The sequence below is a fragment of the Leptonychotes weddellii genome, chromosome 4, assembly GCF_054177405.1.
Source record: "Leptonychotes weddellii isolate Sample4059 chromosome 4, ASM5417740v2, whole genome shotgun sequence".
Lineage (NCBI taxonomy): Eukaryota > Metazoa > Chordata > Mammalia > Carnivora > Phocidae > Leptonychotes > Leptonychotes weddellii.
The window spans coordinates 128395377-128416026 of NC_138372.1; the positions used below are offsets into that span (position 1 = coordinate 128395377).

At 37.4% G+C, this 20650-nt stretch overlaps 1 protein-coding gene and 1 pseudogene across 2 annotated transcripts in view; both read right to left on the reverse strand.

Annotated features, from left to right (window-relative positions):
- Window positions 1-20650, reverse strand: part of MMP16 (matrix metallopeptidase 16) — a 277042-nt gene that overhangs the window by 203169 nt on the left and 53223 nt on the right. The gene's annotated exons all lie outside the window — the stretch shown is intronic.
- LOC115941115 (U4 spliceosomal RNA) lies at window positions 10266-10430 on the reverse strand (annotated as a pseudogene).

Below are 20650 nucleotides of genomic sequence, written 5' to 3' on the forward strand. Positions count from 1 at the left end.
TTCCTGAGATTAAGAATTCCTCATATCAGTGAGATCATATGATACTTGTTTTCTCTGTCAATCCACTTTTTCTAAGTAGAAAAAGTCCACAGTGGCTCCATAGTTATGTAAAATTACATATTTTATAGTGTGTTAATTATCAAGCATAAGAATAAATCGGTGATTTGATAATATATTTTGAGTAATGTTGAAAGTAATATTGGTTAAATCTTATTTAAAAAGATGGCCTATCTTGGGAATTGAAACCTCCTTGACAACATTAATCCGATATTTTCAAGTCAGTGTGATAATCAATGTCTGCCTAGATCAGGAAAAAAAAATGTACAGATTTCATGGCATCAATTACTTTATGCTTCTACTCTCTATTTTCTCTGTTCTACAAGTTCTCTTCCTCTAACAGTACATACAGTGCAAAGGATTTCAAAGTGAGATAAAAGATCTTTTGATAAGCACTGTATATAAAGCAAACTATTCCCATTCTGACTAAAATAGTGTTATCTTTGCTTTGCCAAAATTTTGAGTAATAGAGGGTAAGCTGGCCATTTTCAGTAAGAATATATTTATATTTAATGGTACATTTCATTTGCCTCATGGGCATTAAATTATCCTATTGGAAGGTATGACTGCAAAACATCACATTCCATAACACAAATAAGTTTTTCTGTGCAAACCATGCATTACAAAAAAACATTAGAGTGTTCCAATGACCTATTTAATCAAGTACCTATGTAAAGTGTTCCTTCTTTATTTCAGTGTGATGGCAATATTGGTTAAAAATAGAAAAGTGAGGAAATTATAAAGATACCTAGATTTTGATTTCAATGTCCTATTTATAGTAATTATTTTATATTCTAATTTAACATTTATCATTCAGGTGTCTTGTTGAGTTGCAGAGCAAATATTTTTATAAACTACTTGTTATACCTAGAAAATGGAATCCATCAAATAATTTGGTTATATCCAATTCAGTAACATGCACCTATCTACATCTTGTACAGCACACCTGAGGACTAGAGTGTATGAATGCCTCTGTGTGACAGGTAGAATGATGAGCAGAGTGGCCGATCTGGTCACCTTAAAGACTGTGTAGCTATCTCACATCAACTATTAAGAAGGTTGAAAAGAAAATTTCAGTTTGGTGGCATATTATCTGTACATAAAGACAGTTCTGTTTTCACCTCAATTTATAGTAGAATGCTTATGGAAATGTTTGATGGAACCAGAATAGTATCTGCTCAAGAGCTTGGAATGTGCTCCAGAATTAAAGGGGGAAAAAAAGAGTATGCAATGCCGTGGGGGTGGGGGGATTTAATTCTACTGTTGTTTAAGGAAAATAATATATCAGGACACATGTGATACCACTTAATTAGAGTAACCATCTAGCTCTGCCAGTGGTTATTTCAATCCAGCAAATTCAACTATCTTAACATAGTTCTAAAATAAGAAATATGCCAAACATTGTTTCCCAAAAGTACAAAAATAAATTTCACAAAATTGGGCACAAAATGAGTTTCATTCCTCAAATTAAGCCTCAGTCTGTATTTACTGTTTTTTATATAACTCTAAATAAAATGAGTATCCTTTTATTTAAACTATTACAGAATAAAACAGAAAATCGGGGAGAGCAGTTCTTTTTTAAGATTTATCTATTATCTATCTATCTATCTAAAAGAGAGAGAGAGTGAAGGGGGGGAGGGAGGGGAGGAGCAGAGGGAAAGGGAGAAAAAGTCCTAAGCGACTCTGAGCTGAACGCAGAGCCCCATGTGGGGCTCAATTTCACACCCCTGAGATCATGATCTGAGCAGAAACCAAGAGTTGAACTCTCAAACCACTGTGCCACCCAGGCACCCCAGGAGAGCAGTTCTTCTGAAGGACATAGGAAATAATAATATCCAATTAATAAAGAATAAAACTATTAAACAGTTCCAAGAACTACAAAGGCATAACGGAGCAAAGTCAGAAATACTCACTATGATTATCTTAAGTCTTCACTGAGTGTTTAAAATATACTCAGAAGGCAGTATTTAATACAATAGGAAAATTTTAAATAATTTTTAAAAAGAGTCTCAACAAAATTATATTGGAGGGACACCCGGATGGTTCAGCCGGTTAAGCGTTGGACTCGATTTCAGCTCAGGTCATGATCTCAGGGTCCTGAGATACAGCCCCATTGTCAGGCTCCATGCTCAGCCGGCAGTCTGCTTCTCTCTCTCTCTCTCCATCCCTCTCTCCCTCTGCCCCTCCCCCCTCTTTAAAATTAAATAAATCTTTAAAAAATTATATTGGAATATTTTTTTATTATGTTCAGTCAGCCAGCGTGCAGCACATCATAAGTTTTTGTTGTAGTGTTCAACGATTCATTAGATGCATATAACACCTATTACACAGGAATATTTCCTACTATAAAGCACTTTTAATCTTGTCATTTTTAGGCTTTTGTAACACTTTAATCATGTAAACTGTTATCATTATATTAGTTTTCAGAAGCAGATGACTGAGTACCCCGGGGGTATGAAGAAGTGCCAGCCATCGGGGAAACACATGATGCATGAGTCCGGCTGGTGAACCTGGTGTAGCACTGGCTGCTCCTGGGCATTCTCTGCCACTGGACATAGGGCAAGGCGAAGAGACGAGAGAACTCCACATCGTGCTTCCCAACAAGAACATCTTCCCTCCAGTCCAGGAGAGGGTGCATAAAAGGAGAGGGAGATTGACAAGAAAATGTGGGAAAACCCTAGGGCAACTCCAGATGCAGCAGGCCAGAGAAGAGGCAAGTCCTGGGTCGTGGATGGAGGACAGACTCTGGGTATATTGTTGGCCCTTGCCCTGGACGGATCATTAATCACCTCATTACCATTCCCAGTTGCAGGAATAAAGTCACGGGACACACGACAGAGTATGTGTGCCCGGCTGTCCGCAAGCATTTCCTCCTACTACCATTTCTTGCCACGATGCTTAGGAGTCTGAGGTTCTCAAATGTGGCTACACGTTGACTTTACCAAGGCAGCTTTGAAAAACACTGAGCCTTGGGCCCCACACCAGACCAAGTGAATCAGAAGGGGAGAGGGAAAGACTCAGCAAGGCATGGATATTTAAAAAATCTCTCCAGATTATAATACTCACTACCCTGAGGTGTCACCCTCACCCATCCACACACACACAACTCCCAAAGACTGGGAGACATAAACTGAGGCTGGGGCTTCACTAGCTGATAATCTCTGGAGATTCTACCCACCTATAGTGCAACCTTTGTAAAAGACAGACCATGTACAAAACCATCTATACCATACGATGCAGAATTAATGAATTCAGGCAGGACAAACATTTAAAATAAGTATAAAGAATATCATCAAAAGATAAGAGAAAAATTTGAATATTTGAGCAGGCCTAAGAAGAAAGAACAACAACAACAAAAAAACACAGCTGGAGATATCAAGTGCACAAAATATAATTGTAGAAATAATAAACTCAACATATTGATTGAAGAGTAGAGGGGTTCGGGGTGAAGAATGAATTAGGGACCTGACAATATAGATTAAGGAGTGTTTCCACAAAGCATCAGGGAGAAATAAATGGAAAACGTAAAGAAAAATTTCAGAAATACAGAAGACAGAGGCAGGGTGAAAAAAACGTAAGGTCTCAGTCAAAGGCATAGGTTCCCACAGATGCCCCTCTGCCTCTTTACTGGAGAACTCTATTCCCTTAATCCTCCTGAATTAAGCCCCAGAGCTTCTGAGGCTTCCAGTATTTCCACTCGGGATTTCCAAGGACAGTAATTTCTCACATACCTGCTCATCACAGTACACCAGAAGGACTTGCCTAGTGTAATGGTAGCACGAAGATTTCTGAATTGAGAACAGGAAAAAGGAACTGTCCCCCAGGCAGAAGTTGATGAAAATAATTTTGTTCCTGGAGTCATCTTGGACATAGTTAAAAATAAACTTTTAGTGTGCTTCCCTACCACAATACCGTGAATATTACTATGGCTAATTTCCAGGACTTAAAAGAGTATTTTCATCAAATTAAATTTGAAATCCCACTTGTTATGATTTTGGGGGAAATCTCATATTTGATCTGTTAAAAAAGAAAAAAAGCCTATCAGCAACACAATTCTTTAAATAAGCTGGCTGGGATGGATCAAAGTTTAGAGATCTTTGGCAAAGCACAGAACCAGCAACCCAGCCATCCTAGAGACAATAGGGGACACCAGGGCAAAAACAGATAAAACCTGCAAGATAGAGAAGAGTCCAAAGTTCACAGTGTCATTTGATATGCCTGGGATCGAGGAGGATCAACATAGAGGGTCAACCTGATGGGGACTGAGGCCGACTTAAGTAAAAAGCCAAATTTGGAAGTCAGAGAGGCAAGAATGAACATAAATAGGCCCTGATCAGAAAGGGGAATTTATGTGGAGTGCTCAGCAACTGCCTAGGACCTAAACAGTTCTTTGTCATTTGCCTTTAGGGCCCGCAGAGGTCTGATGAATGGCTGAAGTGAAGCAGAGTAAAGATGAAAAAAAAAGTAATGAAGACCTGTCAGATATTACAATTACACTCACATCACATTCTCAGCCTAGAGAAGAGATCCATCTCCTAATCTTTAAGAGAACACCAACCCTTTCTGACTGCAGGGTATTCTCCCCACTTTAACATCCATATGTCAAAAGGGACCTTTAACTCGGACTGATTCAGGAATAGAAGCTATATTCTACTGACTGACACCTAAGAACGTCCTTCCCCCTAGCCAGACAAATATTTCTCTGGAGTATCATTCCCTTTTCCTTGGCCAACACCTCCTCCAGGCAGTGACTTTACGAAGGGAAGCAAGAACCCTAGTTGTTGCAGAATCCTACACCACAGAGTCAGGCTGCAAGGATAGAGAGGTTGGCATAAAGATGGAATTGTGTCTCTGTCCAACAAAGTATATTTCTAATATTCCAAAGCAAGACAGCTCAGCTAGGAAGCATATTTTAAGATTCTGTTTTTCAACAAGCACTAAAGTGCTTAACTAAATTAAATATAATGTTCCTAAAATATTTTACTTCTCTGGTTTTGACACTATTTGCACACATTAATAGTCTAGTTACACAGGCGAACATTCATCTTTGTAACCATCTTACTTACTTTTATATCAGCTGCTTCTATTTCCCCATCATTCAAAATAGGCTCTCATCATAGAGAACAACAATCCCATTCCCAAATTATTTCATTTCTTAATATTTTGGTTAAACATATATTTTCAGTGCCCAAAAGGCTCCACTGCTGCCTTGCAAATTTCTATTGCATTTTCATGATCCAACTTCAGAAATCATCAATGCTTAATGGCTCCCTAACCAGAAACTCTGCAAAGCTCTATATAAACTTGACTGTATGGAACATTTTGCACAAGAGTATATTTTTTTCTTTAAATAGACTGGGCATAGGTATCATGTATTTCTTAGTTTTCAATTCCAAGCACCTGATACCATGCCAGCATATGGAAGACACTCTGAATAATTCTACTATTGAGCACTAATATTAAGAAAAAAAAAGATTAAAAAGTTCCAAACTTTTCATTTCCTTAAATAAAAAGCCATAAGAGTTTAAATGTGACACTACTACTATTAATTTCATTTTACAACCACTTAATCAAATGTGAGCAATTTTATTTTTCCTTGGGAAAGCCCAAGGGAGCTCAACTATTAAATCAGATTGTTTTGTAAGTAATCATCAACAATAACCAACTTAATATAAAATATGCAAAAAGATAATTGGTAAATGATGAATATATTTTACCTCCTAAAATTCATATTAACATGTTTAAGAGTGCCATTAAGAGGTCTCTGAAGTTTATCAAAGCAGCCCCAGTGTCTGTAATTCTTTGATGTAGTTTTATACTCCTCTAGTGTTTATGATACTCTGATAGTTGGTTTTCCTATGGTGCATTGTAGTAGCCCTTTTTCTACACATGCTGTTTCTAGCTCATGGTGCTCATTATCTTAATGGACAATTACAGCTCTCCAACTGATTTCTCAATCACCACAGTTAATAGGAAGATTTTCATTATTGCCTACACTTTCAGCTCTTGAATAGCAAGTATTCTACTTATTTCCCCTTTGAACTATTTTCCCAGCTTCATTAAAAACAAAACAATACTCTATCTGTCAAACATAAAGAATGAAGAAATAAAGTTCCAAAACCTAATATCAAGATCTAGATAAAAATAAAGTTGAATAGCATTTTTAATAAGAAAATTTCAGAAAAAAAGTGGTTTTCTGCTTCTTAACAAGAGAAAAGAATAAAATGTGACAGAATTTAACAGAGTTGCAGGAATTTAAGTCACATTTCACATCATCTTCCAGAATTTTTAATTATACCCCCCAAACATTTTAAAATGCATAATAAAAATTAAATTAACTTAAAACTCTCCTCAGGATATTCAGCCTTAACACTTTGGTCCAGTCAAAGCAACATAACTGATTACACAACTGTAACATTAATTTCCCTGAGTGGTGTATGTACTTCTAGCTTGAGGAATCTAGCAATTTTTAATACTTATTTTCTCAAAATAAGAGCAAAGCATTTTAAAATTTCTTTTTCGAAAGAAGCCAATGTGAAGTAACAGTCATGTAAACCAGAGGTCAGTGTCAAACATAAATTCCAATGACAGATTCTCTTCAGTGAGCACCTACCATGTACTGGTCACTTCACAAACATCATCTTTAGGCTGCTACACATATAAAATAGGCACAGAATGGTTAAGTGGCTTTTTGAAAATCACACAGCTAATAAATGAATGATCTGGGATTCAAAACCAAATCTGTCTTCACACTACCTCTTGCCTACATGTGCTCTTGCTTCCTTTCAACAGCAAGGACTGCAAAGGGATTACATAGGATCCTTTTTTTGGCTTTTAAGGAATCCTTCTTAAAACTGACCTTGAATTTCCAAACCAATCATGGCCCTTCGGCAAATTTGTAATTCCTGGGCTCTAATTTAGATGTTGGAAGATGCTGAATAAAAACATTTGAAAATGGTATGCACCACTGATTTTTTTAAGATTTTATTTCTTTATTTATTGAGAGAGAGAGTGAGAGAGAGCATGTGCATGTAAGAGGGGTAGGGGCAAAGGGAGAGAGAGAGAGAGAATCCCAAGCAGACTCTGTGCTGAGTGTGGAGCCAATGCGGGGCTCCAACCCATGACCCCAAGATCATGACCCAAGCCAAAACCAAGAGTTGGAGGCTTAACCAACTGAGCCACCCAGGTGCCCAATGGACCACTGATTTTTGTTGGTGGTTTAATGCATACATTTCTATGTAAAATAATAAATGAATAAAAATACAGCCCTTCTTTTCTACATTTCATGTAAATACCTGTAAATCTACTTAGTAGCCACATTTCCAGTTCTAGGTATTCACAGCTTACAATTTTAACTTTTATCATTGTTTTCCACTCATCGTATTTTCCCCAAAGTATATGATCAGTTCTTTTCTGACAATTTTCCCTATTACCTTAAATAAATAATGAATTACCAATGTCACTGTTTTGAGTTATAACATTTTTTTAAAAGATTTATTTACTTGAGAGAGAGAAAGAGCATGAGCAGGAGGGAGAGAGAGAGGGAGAAGCAGGCTCCCCAACTGAGCAGGGAGCCGGACATGGGGCTCGATCCCAGGACTCTGGGATCATGACCTGAGCTGAAGGCAGACGCTTAACCAACCGAGCCACCCAGGCGCCCCCTCTTATGATATTTTTTATGGTTTCTGTCAAATGAACATTGAGTACACTTGTGCACCAAAAACAATTTTGTATGGATATTTACTCAGGAATGAAATTTCAGGATATATATAATCTAGATGGCTGCAGTCACTCATTCTTGCTGTATAAGAATAGCTTTTAATTCTTGTTCTTTTTTTTTATATCCAATGGGCACATCTAAAAAAATCATAATTGGGTTGCATTCTCTCCATATATTTGTATCCACTCTAAAAAGTTGACTGTTTATAAATTGAGTGTAAAGGGAGAGTCTGTAAAAATTTGGTACATAAAATGATAATGCAAATTAGGTATCCTGACACCTGGTTCAAGCCAAACAGATTTGAAAAAAAAAAAAAAAAAAAAAAACAGTCGCTAACCAAGTAGTAGATTTGAAAAATAAATGAGCACATGTCTGAGAACTGTGAAGAGTAGAAATGAAATTCTGATAAGGCAATTCCTTAGGAAGACAGTTGCTTCCTTAATTAAAATTCAATTTTCTTTCTTTCCATCTACTCCTTCAGCTTTATAATATATTTATCAGTTATTTGTAGAAATCTTGGTTAAACAGCACACCCAGCAGCCATTTGACACTCTTAGTACTATTATTGCCATTAATAATATTCATTTAAATGATACCGTATATTTTTCCAGGCCTTTTATATACATTTAGTTTTATATACATTTATATACATTTAGTTGTCACAATATCCTTCATAAAATAGGATTTTCCTGGAGGTAGAACATAATCCCCCACTTTTTAAGTGTGGGCTATATGCAGTAACTTCTTCCCAAAGAGTATAATACAGAAGGGGGAAAAGAGCAATTTTACAGTACAGAACCCTGAAAAACACTACCTCAGCCAAATGATCAAGATTGACATCAACACAGTGATAAGTCATGTTGACAGGATGTACTCTTAATACAATGTAATGAACATGGTACTTTTCCATTGTGGTCTTCCTCTTAACACTGGTAACCTCAGTCTAATTGTGAGAAAAACATTAAACAAATACCAGTTAAGGGGCATTCCACAAAAACATCTGCTACTCCTCAAAAGTGTCAAGGTCATCAAAAACAAGGAAAATCTGAGAAACTGTCATTGTAGCAGAGAGGTGCTAAGGAGATATGGCAACTAAATGTAATGTGGTATTGTGGATGAGAACTTGGAACAAAAACTGGATGACATATAAACTAAGTAAATCTGAATAATATGTGGACTTTAGTTAATAACAGTATATCAATCTTGGACCATTAATTGTGAATCGCAAATGTACCATACTTGTGTAAGATGTTAACAATAGGGGACACTTATTCTGGAGACTATGGGATTTATCTGTATTATCATCACAACCTTTCTAAAAAACTAAATCTATTTTAAAATAAAAATTTTGGGGGCACCTGGGTGGCTCAGGCCGTTAAGCGTCTGCCTTCAGCTCAGGTCATGATCTCCAGGTCCTGGGATCGAGCCCCACATCCGGGCTCCCAGATCAGCGGGGAGTCTGCTTCTCCCTCTCCCTCTGCCTCTCCCTCTGCTTGTGCTCCCTCTGTCTCTCTCTCTCTCAGATGAATAAATAAAATCTTAAAAAAAATAAATACTAAATAAAATAAAATAAAAATTTTATTTGAAAAAAAAGAGGGAAGAATTCAAACACACACACACACACACACACACAACATGCGCACACACACACACACACACGTCCTAAGTTATAGTTAGAAAAAAGAGCTTTTCTGAGATCAGGTTATCCATCTAGATCATTAATAGAAGCTGAATTTAAACCAAGAGCAGATTTTCAAACCTAAAAGTAAAGCTTTCCTCTACTATAACTGCACTTCTCCTTGAACACATTCATTGTAAATAAAGGTTTGATACATCCATTTGAGTTAAAAATAATAGATCCTTACTTGCCGATAGATAAGCAGGAAGAGAAGGGTTAACTGTAATTTTTAATATATGTGCATCGAACACAGAATACTCCTATACTCATACACACCAAGGATGGACAGCTGAGCAACAGTCTAATTTTGCCACAGTAAAGCATACAGCTTGGGCAGTTTTGTTTTGTTTTAATGGTGGAATCCAATCATTTAGATCCCAATTTCTGCAGTGATGGCTTTAGGGAACTTTTCTGCAGATACTAAGTTTCATTTTCTCCTACTCTATCTTTTCATTTATCCAGAGGTCATGCTTATCTCTCCTCTTGGTTGAACCTCAAGGTTGTCCCAGCTTATCTTTGTAATGTCTCTGCACCTGGTGTCCCTGATCTTATTAAAACAGCTCATCTCCTGTTTTCAGCTTGTGATTTTTCTAGCACTATTTTTAACCCATTTATTCTTTCTTCACCAATTCTTTGTTGTATAGTTGAATATTTTTTAAGCCAAGCCATGTTATAATCAGTAATGTTCTAAATGCTTAAAAATAAGGGAAAAATGCTTCTACCATATTATTCATCAAAGACAGGACCTCTCTCTCTCTCTAAAATAAATAAATCTTTAAAAAAAAAAAAGAAAGGACCTAACAAAATTACTGTTTTATTTGTAAAAAACAATTTTATTAATTTACAATTAGCCTGTATCTAACGAGAATCAATCTTTCCAGCTAGATGAATGGGCTAATGTTCTTTCTTTCCAATTAGCAATAATCGCGCCTCGGATAAACCTCATTGGCTACGATACTGCCACTGCACAAAGCTGTTTTTTCTTTCCAAAATGAAAAACTGAATGGTCAAAAAGATTTTTCATAACAACCTCTGATGTTGAATGCCCTAAATATGTGAGCATGTAACCTAATGCTTTGTTTTCTCTTTAAGCCTCCTCTGAGGTAGGATTTTGACCTCTTTCCCACCCTAGGAAGGGGAGTCCAAAGACACTCAGAATACAGGAAACTTGTTCCTGAATCTAACCCCAACTTTTATATACCCACACTCAAAATTCTAAATATTGGCCACTAAACCAGCATAGCCACACAGCAATAAGACCAGTCAAAAGATACTGTTGTTAATACTCCTGAAGACCCTCGGTGCCCAGCAGCAATCTGTACCTTCATGAGTCCTCTCTGACAACTCAGTGGCCAACATTAGTCACTGCCCCTACTGCCCATGTCTACCCAGTATAGCAACTGCGTCATGGACAAGAGCTCAACATCTGGAGAAACAGTTTCAGGAGCCTTTGGGGGAGAGATTTGGAAGCAGAGCACAGGGGCAGAGTCCTAAGCACCAGTGTACAAAGGTCTTGATGGAAAAGGGAGAGTTCTGGACACTGCTAGAGATTGGGAAGGTGGGATGCAGAGGGACACTTCTAGACATATCAAGCCAGGCAGTGACCCAGTGGGACTGGTTTCTTTGATTTCTGAGTTTTGCATTCCCAACCCTACCTTTTATCTCTTCACTTCTGTCAAGATAAAAACCAGAGCTGGACAGTAGTTAAAGCAGTAAAGACTGATTTTATTCAGGACTATTGCAATAGGGGAAAAGAGTCCTCAACATGCAACTGAGCTCAATTCCAAATACTGCATGCAAATGGGAATTGAGAGCCATGGCGGGGGGGGGGGATCAGATGAAAAATTACTAAGAGGAACCATGGGGGGTAAGGGGAGTTCTAGATGAAAAGGGTTCTTGCCAAAGACAGGCCAGTGTGATCAGATAACATCTGAGGGATGGTGGAGGATAAGCAACCTGATCACCAGATATTGAGGGTGATCACATCAAGGATGGGGAGATACTGGTTAAATTGGCCTAGTAGTCAAGGAAATACACAGATGGGCCTAACACAAGATTCAAGATCCTGGCTAAAGTTTGGTCAAACAAAGAATGTTTGTCAGTCCTCATTCTTGTTCAAAGGAAAGAAGAGACATTCTTTTCTTTGAAGAAGAGAAGAATATAAGTTTGTTTCTCATTGGTTGCCTTCTGTTCATTAAGGACCAATTGAATCATCTGTTGGGACCTGGTAGTAAAGGGTATCTGTTGGATGGTATTAGAAGCCAGGCATTTAATGAAGGGAGTTTATATGAGAGTAAAAGAAAAACAAAGATTAACAGTTAAAAATCCACTTTCTAAGTCCAGAGGTAAACCAGTCAAGAAGATTTCTAGATGCTGGACTCGAAGTAACATTAGATGGTAGAGTGAGGACAGTACTGACAACCTAAGAGATAACCTGGTTTACAGTCTGAATGTCTCTTGTGATGGCATGGGGTGTACTGGGGAACTTTCTGAGTACCCCATACAGCAAAGGGCACAGAGGCTGCCCATACATGATCTGTTATGGGGACTTCCTTGAAAGTCTCTACCAAGTCATCCAACTTCAGCTTGCAGGGCTTTGGGAAGAGACAGTTTTAGTTCTCAATGATTCCAAGTCAGAAGGGAGAAAAAGATGGCATTAATTTGGAGAGATGCAAGCTGATATGGGAGGAAACTAGAATTCAGAACCCAGTCTAGTTTACAGGGAGATAACAAAACCTTCAGACAATGAACAGGACTAGAATTTAATACTCATAAAGGCATGCTATAATTTTCCATTGAAACATAATTTTTCTCTCTGCAGTCACTCCCATTTCTATCAAAGTAAAATTAATTTGTTTGCAAAATAAGTCTCTTCTCTTTAAACGTGGCCTGATTATTTACATAAATGCAGCAAGAATAGTGATTGACCACATAGGTCTTCTGAGTTTGCTCTGCTGGAACTCTTCATAATCAATCTCAGGTTGGACTTTTAAAAGCCTCTCAAGGCTAGGAATCCAAGGAAAGGAGTCGCCATCAGATCTTGCCTGAAATACCTATAAATTTGAGTGAATTCCTTTCTTCTTGAGGTCCTCAAAATATCCTGAGGTTCCTGGGCCTGCCAGGAAGTGACCTTCCTTACTAATCTATAAAGCTAGAAACTCTATAAGCAAGATACCAGGCAATTTTTCAAAGGGGGGCTTTATTTCAGTCAAAGTCTTGGTATTATAACTAACATTTCCAATTGTGACCTGTTATAAGAAGAACAGATTCTTACTGAACTTATGCAAAGAATGATATTACCATGAAAATAAGAATATCCAATAAAAGTTTCTAAATTCTAGAGGGATCAGATAAGGAGTAAAAGAGAGATGTTTCAATCCTGTCCACAAAGGCATAATGTACCAAATTTGTTGTAAGTTACACACAGCTGAAGAGAAGAGGGAAAAGGTTTCCTTAAATCTGAAAAACAAAAGATTAAAGAACCAGCAATATTTCAAACAAGAACTCATAAAAAACATGGAGCTTGAACTTACAACCCCAAGATCAAGAGTTGCATGCTGTACTGACTGAGCCAGCCAGATGCCCCATCAATTCAGTGGTATGATTTTAAAGTTATCAGAAACCTGTACTTATCAGAGTCATTTGTATGAATTTCTTCTTAGATGAAGCACTTTTGCAAAAGCATCAGAGTAAAACTGATACTAACACAACTTCCCTTCCTTATGGAGACAAGCCTCTCACAAACTGAGAAGCCTAGGACTCTAACCCAGCCTCTGTCTAGGACTCTAACCCAGCTTCTAGAGTATACTCAGAGTCTAAAGAATCAAAATCCGTCCCTACCAGCTTCTTTGGATGTTTGAACAGAGCAAGGGCTTAGGAGCTGGATTCACCAACAGACCCCCAATCAGTCAATCAGCAGTGAAGAATGTTCAAAGATATGTACTCAGGGGCCTAGGTGAGTGGTGAGGGGGTCCAATGATGAGCTGGTCCCATCTAAGTCAGGGCACCAGAACTGTCGAAGAAAAAAGCGCTGGACAGTAGTGAATGCAGTAAAACCAGATTTCATTCAGAACTATTGCAATAGGGAATAAGAGACCTTAGTACAGAACTGGGCTTAATTCCAAATACACAGTGAAGGACAAGGGCTAAGGAACAGGGTGGGGGTCAGTGGATGGAAAATTACTAAGAAGAACCATCAAGGGTAAGGGGATTTTTGGCTAAACCAACCTGACAGGATTCTTAATGAAGCCAGAGTGATCATACATCACTTGAAAAATGGTGAAGGATGAGGGGCCTGATCCAATATCAAGGGGGCGGAGGGAAGGTTCTGGTTAAACTGACTTAGCAGAGTTCTTGCTAAAACTAGATTCTACAAGGAAATGACAGATGGGCCTGGAAGAAGGTTCAGGAGCCTGACTTAAGGTTGGTCAAGCATCCATCATTTTGAAACACACTCTTTTGTGAATAACTCCCCAGGTACTCAATATTCCCCCAGGGTGGGAGCATGGCTTAAGCACCTTTTTATCCCCAGGCAGAACTTTCATAAGTGTTTCTTGAATTGTTGAACTCTTTCAGTACAGGAACTAAAACTGAAATGTGAAGACCATCCCAGAAAGTGAGTGTGTAAAAGAATGACATTTTGGTTTAGTCTCAATTTGTTTTACTGCTGCTAACCACTTGAAGATGACCTACGGGATTCAAGAGCACAAGAAAACCTAGAGAAGATCATGATGTGAAGTTGGCAGATTTCTCACGATGCTTTTATTTTCTTGAATAATGTTATGCTGTTAAAAGACCGTATAAGGTTGGCATTATAGAAAATAGCTAAGTCTAAAGTTAAATATTAAAGAACATTCAATTCAACCTTAAAGAGAGCCTTTGAAATAAAGCTGATAACCCTTGGGTGCAATTATTTTTAACTGTCATTATTTTGGTTCCACTGTCAGAGTATTGTTTAAAGCAGATACATAAACAGAGCTTTCATATGAACATATCTCATACTGGTGTCCTTTCTGCCACCAAGCCTGTCTCTAAAGTGACAGAGATGCTAGTGTACATTTCCCTTCAAACAATGCTGTTTTCATGAATGAAGGCAAGAAGCAAGACAGGAATAATGCAAATGAAATGGCCTCTTCCTAGTTCCCTGATTGACTTCTCAGACTTTCCTGTGCTCCCACACAGCTGCTCCCCTGAGGTCCCTACACAGAAACACAAAGGTTTACTATTAGAGAGTAGTAAAACCGAATCATGCGGTTTCTTTAAATGTTTGCCAGGAAGTGCTGGAGTCAAATCTATCATTTGGTGAGTTAGGGTAATTCTGAAATGGCACAAAGTCCCTAGAAGAATCTGTCCATGCACTGAATTAGTTGAGAAGTGCCAGAGTTGCAGAAATTGGATCAGTTTCTTCCATTTGGCCACAATCTTAGTTTTCAGAGAAGTCCTTGCAAAATTTTTGCCTATTTAATATTATCAAATATTAAATATTTTCAAAAGACTCACTTATGGTTACTTGAATAGAATTATTTTAGATGTCAACTATTCTAGCTCAAAATGTCTCATTTCATAAACAATGAAACTGGCTGGCACAGAAGTCAGACAACTTGCCCAGTGTTACACAGCTAAGGAGTCTAAGATAGCAACCCAGGTCTTCTGATTATAAGACAAGTGCTATTTCACCATGTCCTCCTTCTGTCCAGTAAACATTTCTGTGTAGAATAATAAAAAAAACTTTTTTAAACGAAGGTAAAGCCCTGAAACATAATTTGTTTTCCTCTCTAAATGAAGGAGTCTTAAAGTATCTCTAACTAATGAGGATCAATCTGATTTTAAAATACATCCAAAGAATTTGGCAAGTCTTTCCCAAAATTAAGTGATAGATCTATGGAAAATTTTCCTCCCAGCATATGAACTCCTTTTTGTGCGAACATGTTTAATCAACCATTTATGAATACCTTCTACCTGCAGGAAAATATCCTAGATGCCGATCGTAACATGATAGGCTTTGGAGGCAACCACACTGAACATATACCTTCTAGCCTATCAGTGGAAATAACTACATACTGTCAATTAAAGAAAATCATTACTTTTTAATTTAGTAAACTATAAGATGGATAAGATTTAGACAAATATAAATAGTTTGAACATCTACTATCAAAAACTGCTCTGAGCTCCTGCCTTCTTTTTTGTTCTTGAAAGATGTTCAATAGTCTAGGGCTTTGGACCCTTTCTTGGCTTCTCCCAAAACATCAGGAAAGTCACACCTACCAACACGAGGGCCAGGCTTTGGCTTGCATAAGGCAATGGCATGCTGCTTTCCTTGGTCCGCCTTCTCCTCTACCCTACATGCATAAGGGAGTTCTTGGTTTCCTGCCTGGGACTAAGCCCCAGTTTACTCTCAGAAAAGAAACAAAGTTTACTTTATAGCCAATTCGTATGGCCTGTTCTAAGAAGAAAGTCAACCTACAGAAGTAAGCATATATATGTCACTTTATCTGTCATCACCTTGCTTTCCTCCCTTCTCTCTTCCCAAGCTGTCCTTCCCTAAACATCCTATAACACACAGACACACACACACACACACACACACACACATCGGGAGAGTGGCAACACACTCCTAACTGGGGGGCACTGGCTTATAATCACCCTAGCAGAAATATAAATGTCCACATTTTATGACCATGCTCTTTTTTTTTGCTGGAAGCTTTTGTTAGGTCACCACAGCTCAGTGTTATTCTCTCTTTCTTTCAGAACCTATTTAAGCAATTCTAAATGTAAAAATATGAGAGTTTTCAAAAATAAGAACCATAGATTCATTACAGTTTTGCTGAATTTCTTTTGTCCTACCCTCAATAAGATGACCACTGCTTTCTGTACAATGTGTTTTCTCACCTTCTTCTATTTCAAAATTCAGTAATTTAATTTTCTTAAATGTTATAACTAGTTGTCACTTTGCATCTTTTTAATAGCTCTTCTTACAACATTTAATGAGGCTGAATATTATTTTATTTCAATGGATCTAGTGAATCTACACATAGAAAAGTTGGTTACACTTAAACTTAAGGATCTGCATTCATTCAACAAACACACAAGACAGTCTTTGCTCTTAAAGAGCCCGGAATCCTAGGATGACAGCCCTATATACATAATAGTAAATACCTATGGACAATAAACTCTAGCGACCTGTACAAGGAAGAGAATGAAGGAAGGGTCACCTTCCAGGAAATCAAGAAGATTTACTAGAGGTCATGTCTATGCGGAATTATGTATGTACAAAAAGTGTAGCTAATGGGGAGACAAAAATACAAACAAATGGAAAGTTAAATATAGTTTATCCCTATGACCCAGCAATTGTACTACTAGGTACTTACCCAAAGGACACAAACATAGTGATTCAAAGGGGCACCTGCACCCCGATGTTTATGGCAGCAATGTCCACAATAGCCAAACTATGGAAAGAGCCCAGATGTCCAACGATAGATGAATGGATAAAGAAGATATGATATATATATATATGATGGAATATTATATATATATATGATGGAATATTATATACATATATGATGGAATATTACTCAACCATCAAAAAATGAAATCTAACCATTTGCAACGACCTGGATGGAACTAGAGAGTATTATGCTAAGCAAAATAAGTCAATCAGAGAAAGACAATTATCATATGATTTCACTCATATGTGGAATTTAAGAAACAAAACAGAGGATCATAGGGGAGGGGAGGGAAAAATAAACTACAACAAAATCAGAGAAGGAGACGAACGATGAGAGACTCTTAACTATAGGAAACAAACTGAGGGTTGCTGGTGTGGAGGCGGGTTGGGGGGATGGGGTAACCAGGTGATGGGCATTAAGGAGGGCATGTGATGTAATGAGCACTGGGTGTTATATGCAACTGATGAATCACTAAACTCTACCTCTGAAACTAATAATACACTATATGTTAATTAACTGAGTTTTTTAAAAAATGTTAAATATACTTTATTACTTTTGACTGTTGGCATAGTTCATGCATCTAGTAAACATCAACTCTTTCTAAATAGATTAATTCCCTTTAAGGAATCTACCATTTATGGGGCTTAATATCTCTAACAGTAAAGCTTGTTCTAATTTTATTTATAATTTATTGCCATAAATTCCACTAGAATATAGACCCATGGGGACAGAGGTTGTTTGTTTCTTTTACTCACCAGTGCATGATAAGCATTAAGAACAATGCTTGATTCATACTATGCACTGAATAAATATTTGTTAAACTGACTAAATGAATGAATACCTTGGCATTTCATTTTTAGAAACATTTACAGAGTGTACTGCCTATTGGATACACTCGGTCTCACTCTCCCATTAAAGGTGATACAAAAAGGCTCACACCTAAACCTTGTCTTAATAAAGTTTACAATTAAATGGAAGAAAATATGAGGGTCAGGGACGTTACTTCTCAACTCTCTGAAAGAAACACATTTTCCAGGAGGAAAAGGGTGGGCTGATGGGGAGGAAGAGTCGAACACATTGGAAGGGCACCTAACTTCACTGCCTGAAGCTAGGAAAGTCACACTTCGAGATGTTTCTCTTGCCCAGGACTTGCTTCTCATCTTCTCCTTCCCCATAGCTTTGTCCAGGCTGTGTGTGTTAACACCTCTGCTAAGTTAATATAATTTCCTTTCATGCCTGCCTTCAAGAAGAAAGATGATTAAAATGCACCTAGTTCTGCAGTCAGAAGCCTATACTTAAGATCAGTAGCTAAAATAGGTTTTCAATTTCAAAAACTATGAATAGCTTTACCAGAGTGAGTTTCCAGTGAATCGGCTGTAAGGCATACTAACCCATGTCTAACACCACATCAGGTCTCTCCCTGACTTGAAAAATCACTCTCTGCCTAGGCCCTCACTGTCCTTCCCGAACTCTCCCCCTCCTTAGTAGCCCTTTGTTCTAAAACAAAGACAATCACTTAAACAACCAAGACTAAACAAAACTTTATGTACAAAAAGTATACCTTTTGAACAAAATTTTATCCTGTGATTTCCCCAACATGTGGTGCACAGTAAGTGTTAAATAACTGTTTACAGTAAGAGGGAAGAGTAAAGGCTTATAACTCCAAAAATATTTCCATTTCTAACCTGGACAAAATGAATCATGTTACTTTTGTTCTCTTATCTCAACAACTTAGAAATTCTGTTACTTCTTTTTATAGAGAGAAGGCATAATGTAATGAGGGAATACTGTAGGAAAAAAAAATACCTCTAGCTGATAGAAATCATTTAAAATCAAAATACTTGATCTAGTTCTACCTAATTTATATAAGTTACATAGCTATGATTCAGAGATTTCATCTGAACAATGTGATAACTGTGGAAACCATCGTGGAAGTCCAAAGAGTTTCACATGGTAGCTACATGAGGAAGTATGCCCCCTACCTTTCACCTTTCATCATCTTCACTTATACATGAAGAAAGTGAAGGCTCTGAGGCACAAAGAGATTAAATGCCTTGTCTAGTAGCTGAATTGTTATTTCAACCCATGTCTGCCTAGCTCCAGAGTCAGGATCTTTAGGAAGCCATAGATGGATGCTATCTACATGTAGTATTTATATAACTCTCTGGATACTTTCTACCAAGCCAAAGTGACAGCTTTAGGAAAAAAATAGGTTCAGCTACGAAATTAGATGATTTCTCAACAAAAATGTCTCAAAGAGAATATAAAATAATGATTAGACCAAAAGCTCACAAGTGCATTGATTTTAAAGAACAAAAGTGAAAATGATCATGTTCACATACTGGTAAGGAAGCAGTTTGTATACAATGGAAGGCATTTTATATTGTTACAGTCCTACTAATAGTAACACATTTACCATAATCTAAAGTAGTAATAGTACTTTGTGGAGAATGAATCCATCAAATCCTAGACAAATAATTAAAAATAGTGAAAAGTGAAATGTACAGAGATCCATCTTATTATTTATAATAGAAAAAAAGAAATTTTCAATAAATAGGATTATAGATGTTAATGATGGAACATTGATTCCATCAAAACCTATGCAGACACGAAAAATTCTGATTATGTTGAAGATTATTTTAGGAAAAGGTACCAATGTTTGCGGCACATGTAGGTCCTGTCTCCCAGCTCCAGCTACTACTAAGCATCCCACCTTACCCATCGACGTTTGTCTGTGGAAACAGAAACAATGAGTTGAAGCTGGATTCCTTAAATTTCAGTCATTCTGGTAAATGGATGTGAACAAGTCATCATCTAATAAGTAACTCAATTGTTGGCTCCTTGTTCAGCATCCAAAACACTTATTTATTGCTACTACTAAAGGTAGACACATTAATTTAACTGGGTTGACCAAGTGAAGTGAACAGATATCTATGGAAAAAATGTACACTTCAAGGAAGTAGAAAAAAACAGGCCCACAATGATATCATTAAAAAGAAACAGAACATTAAGAATACTTGAGAGGTGCCTGGGTGGCTCAGTCAGTTAAGCACCAGGCTCTTGATTTCAGCTCAGGTCATGATCTCACGGTCCTGGGATCAAGCCCTGTGTCTGGCTCTGTGCTCAGCAGGGAGTCTGCTTGAGGATTCTTTTTCTCCCTCTGCCCCTCCCCTCCCAACCTCTCTCTCTCTCTCTAAAATAAATAAATAAATCTTAAGAAAAATGAATACTTGAAGTGATAAAAATGTTTCATTCTTTTCTTTGTTTTTAAAGATTCTATTTATCCATTTCACAGAGAGAGACACAGAGAGAGAGGGAACACAAGCAGGGGGAGTGGGAGAAGGAGAAGCAGGCCTCCCGCTGAGCAAGGAGCCCGAGGTGGGACTTGATCCCAGGACCTGAGCTGAAGGCAGACACTTAACAACTTAGCCACCCAGGGGCCCCTGTTTCATTCTTTTCACTTTTGTTTTACTTTTCCACATTTCTATAATATTGTTCTATTACTTTGCAAAAAAAAAGAATACAATTTTTATCTGTATGGTCATTCATATGAAATATATCTCACAAAACATTCATATTTAATGAGTGCATGTTTGCTTTTGCATAACAAAGTAACAAATTAAAACATAATGAAAGTAAAAGACCTATTTTTCTTGCCACTTAAGACATCATCAATTCATCTCACTTTTTCACCAAAAAGTTTTATATTTTTTTTCTGTTTTCTAGAGTCAATTATTGAAAGCCTCTGAA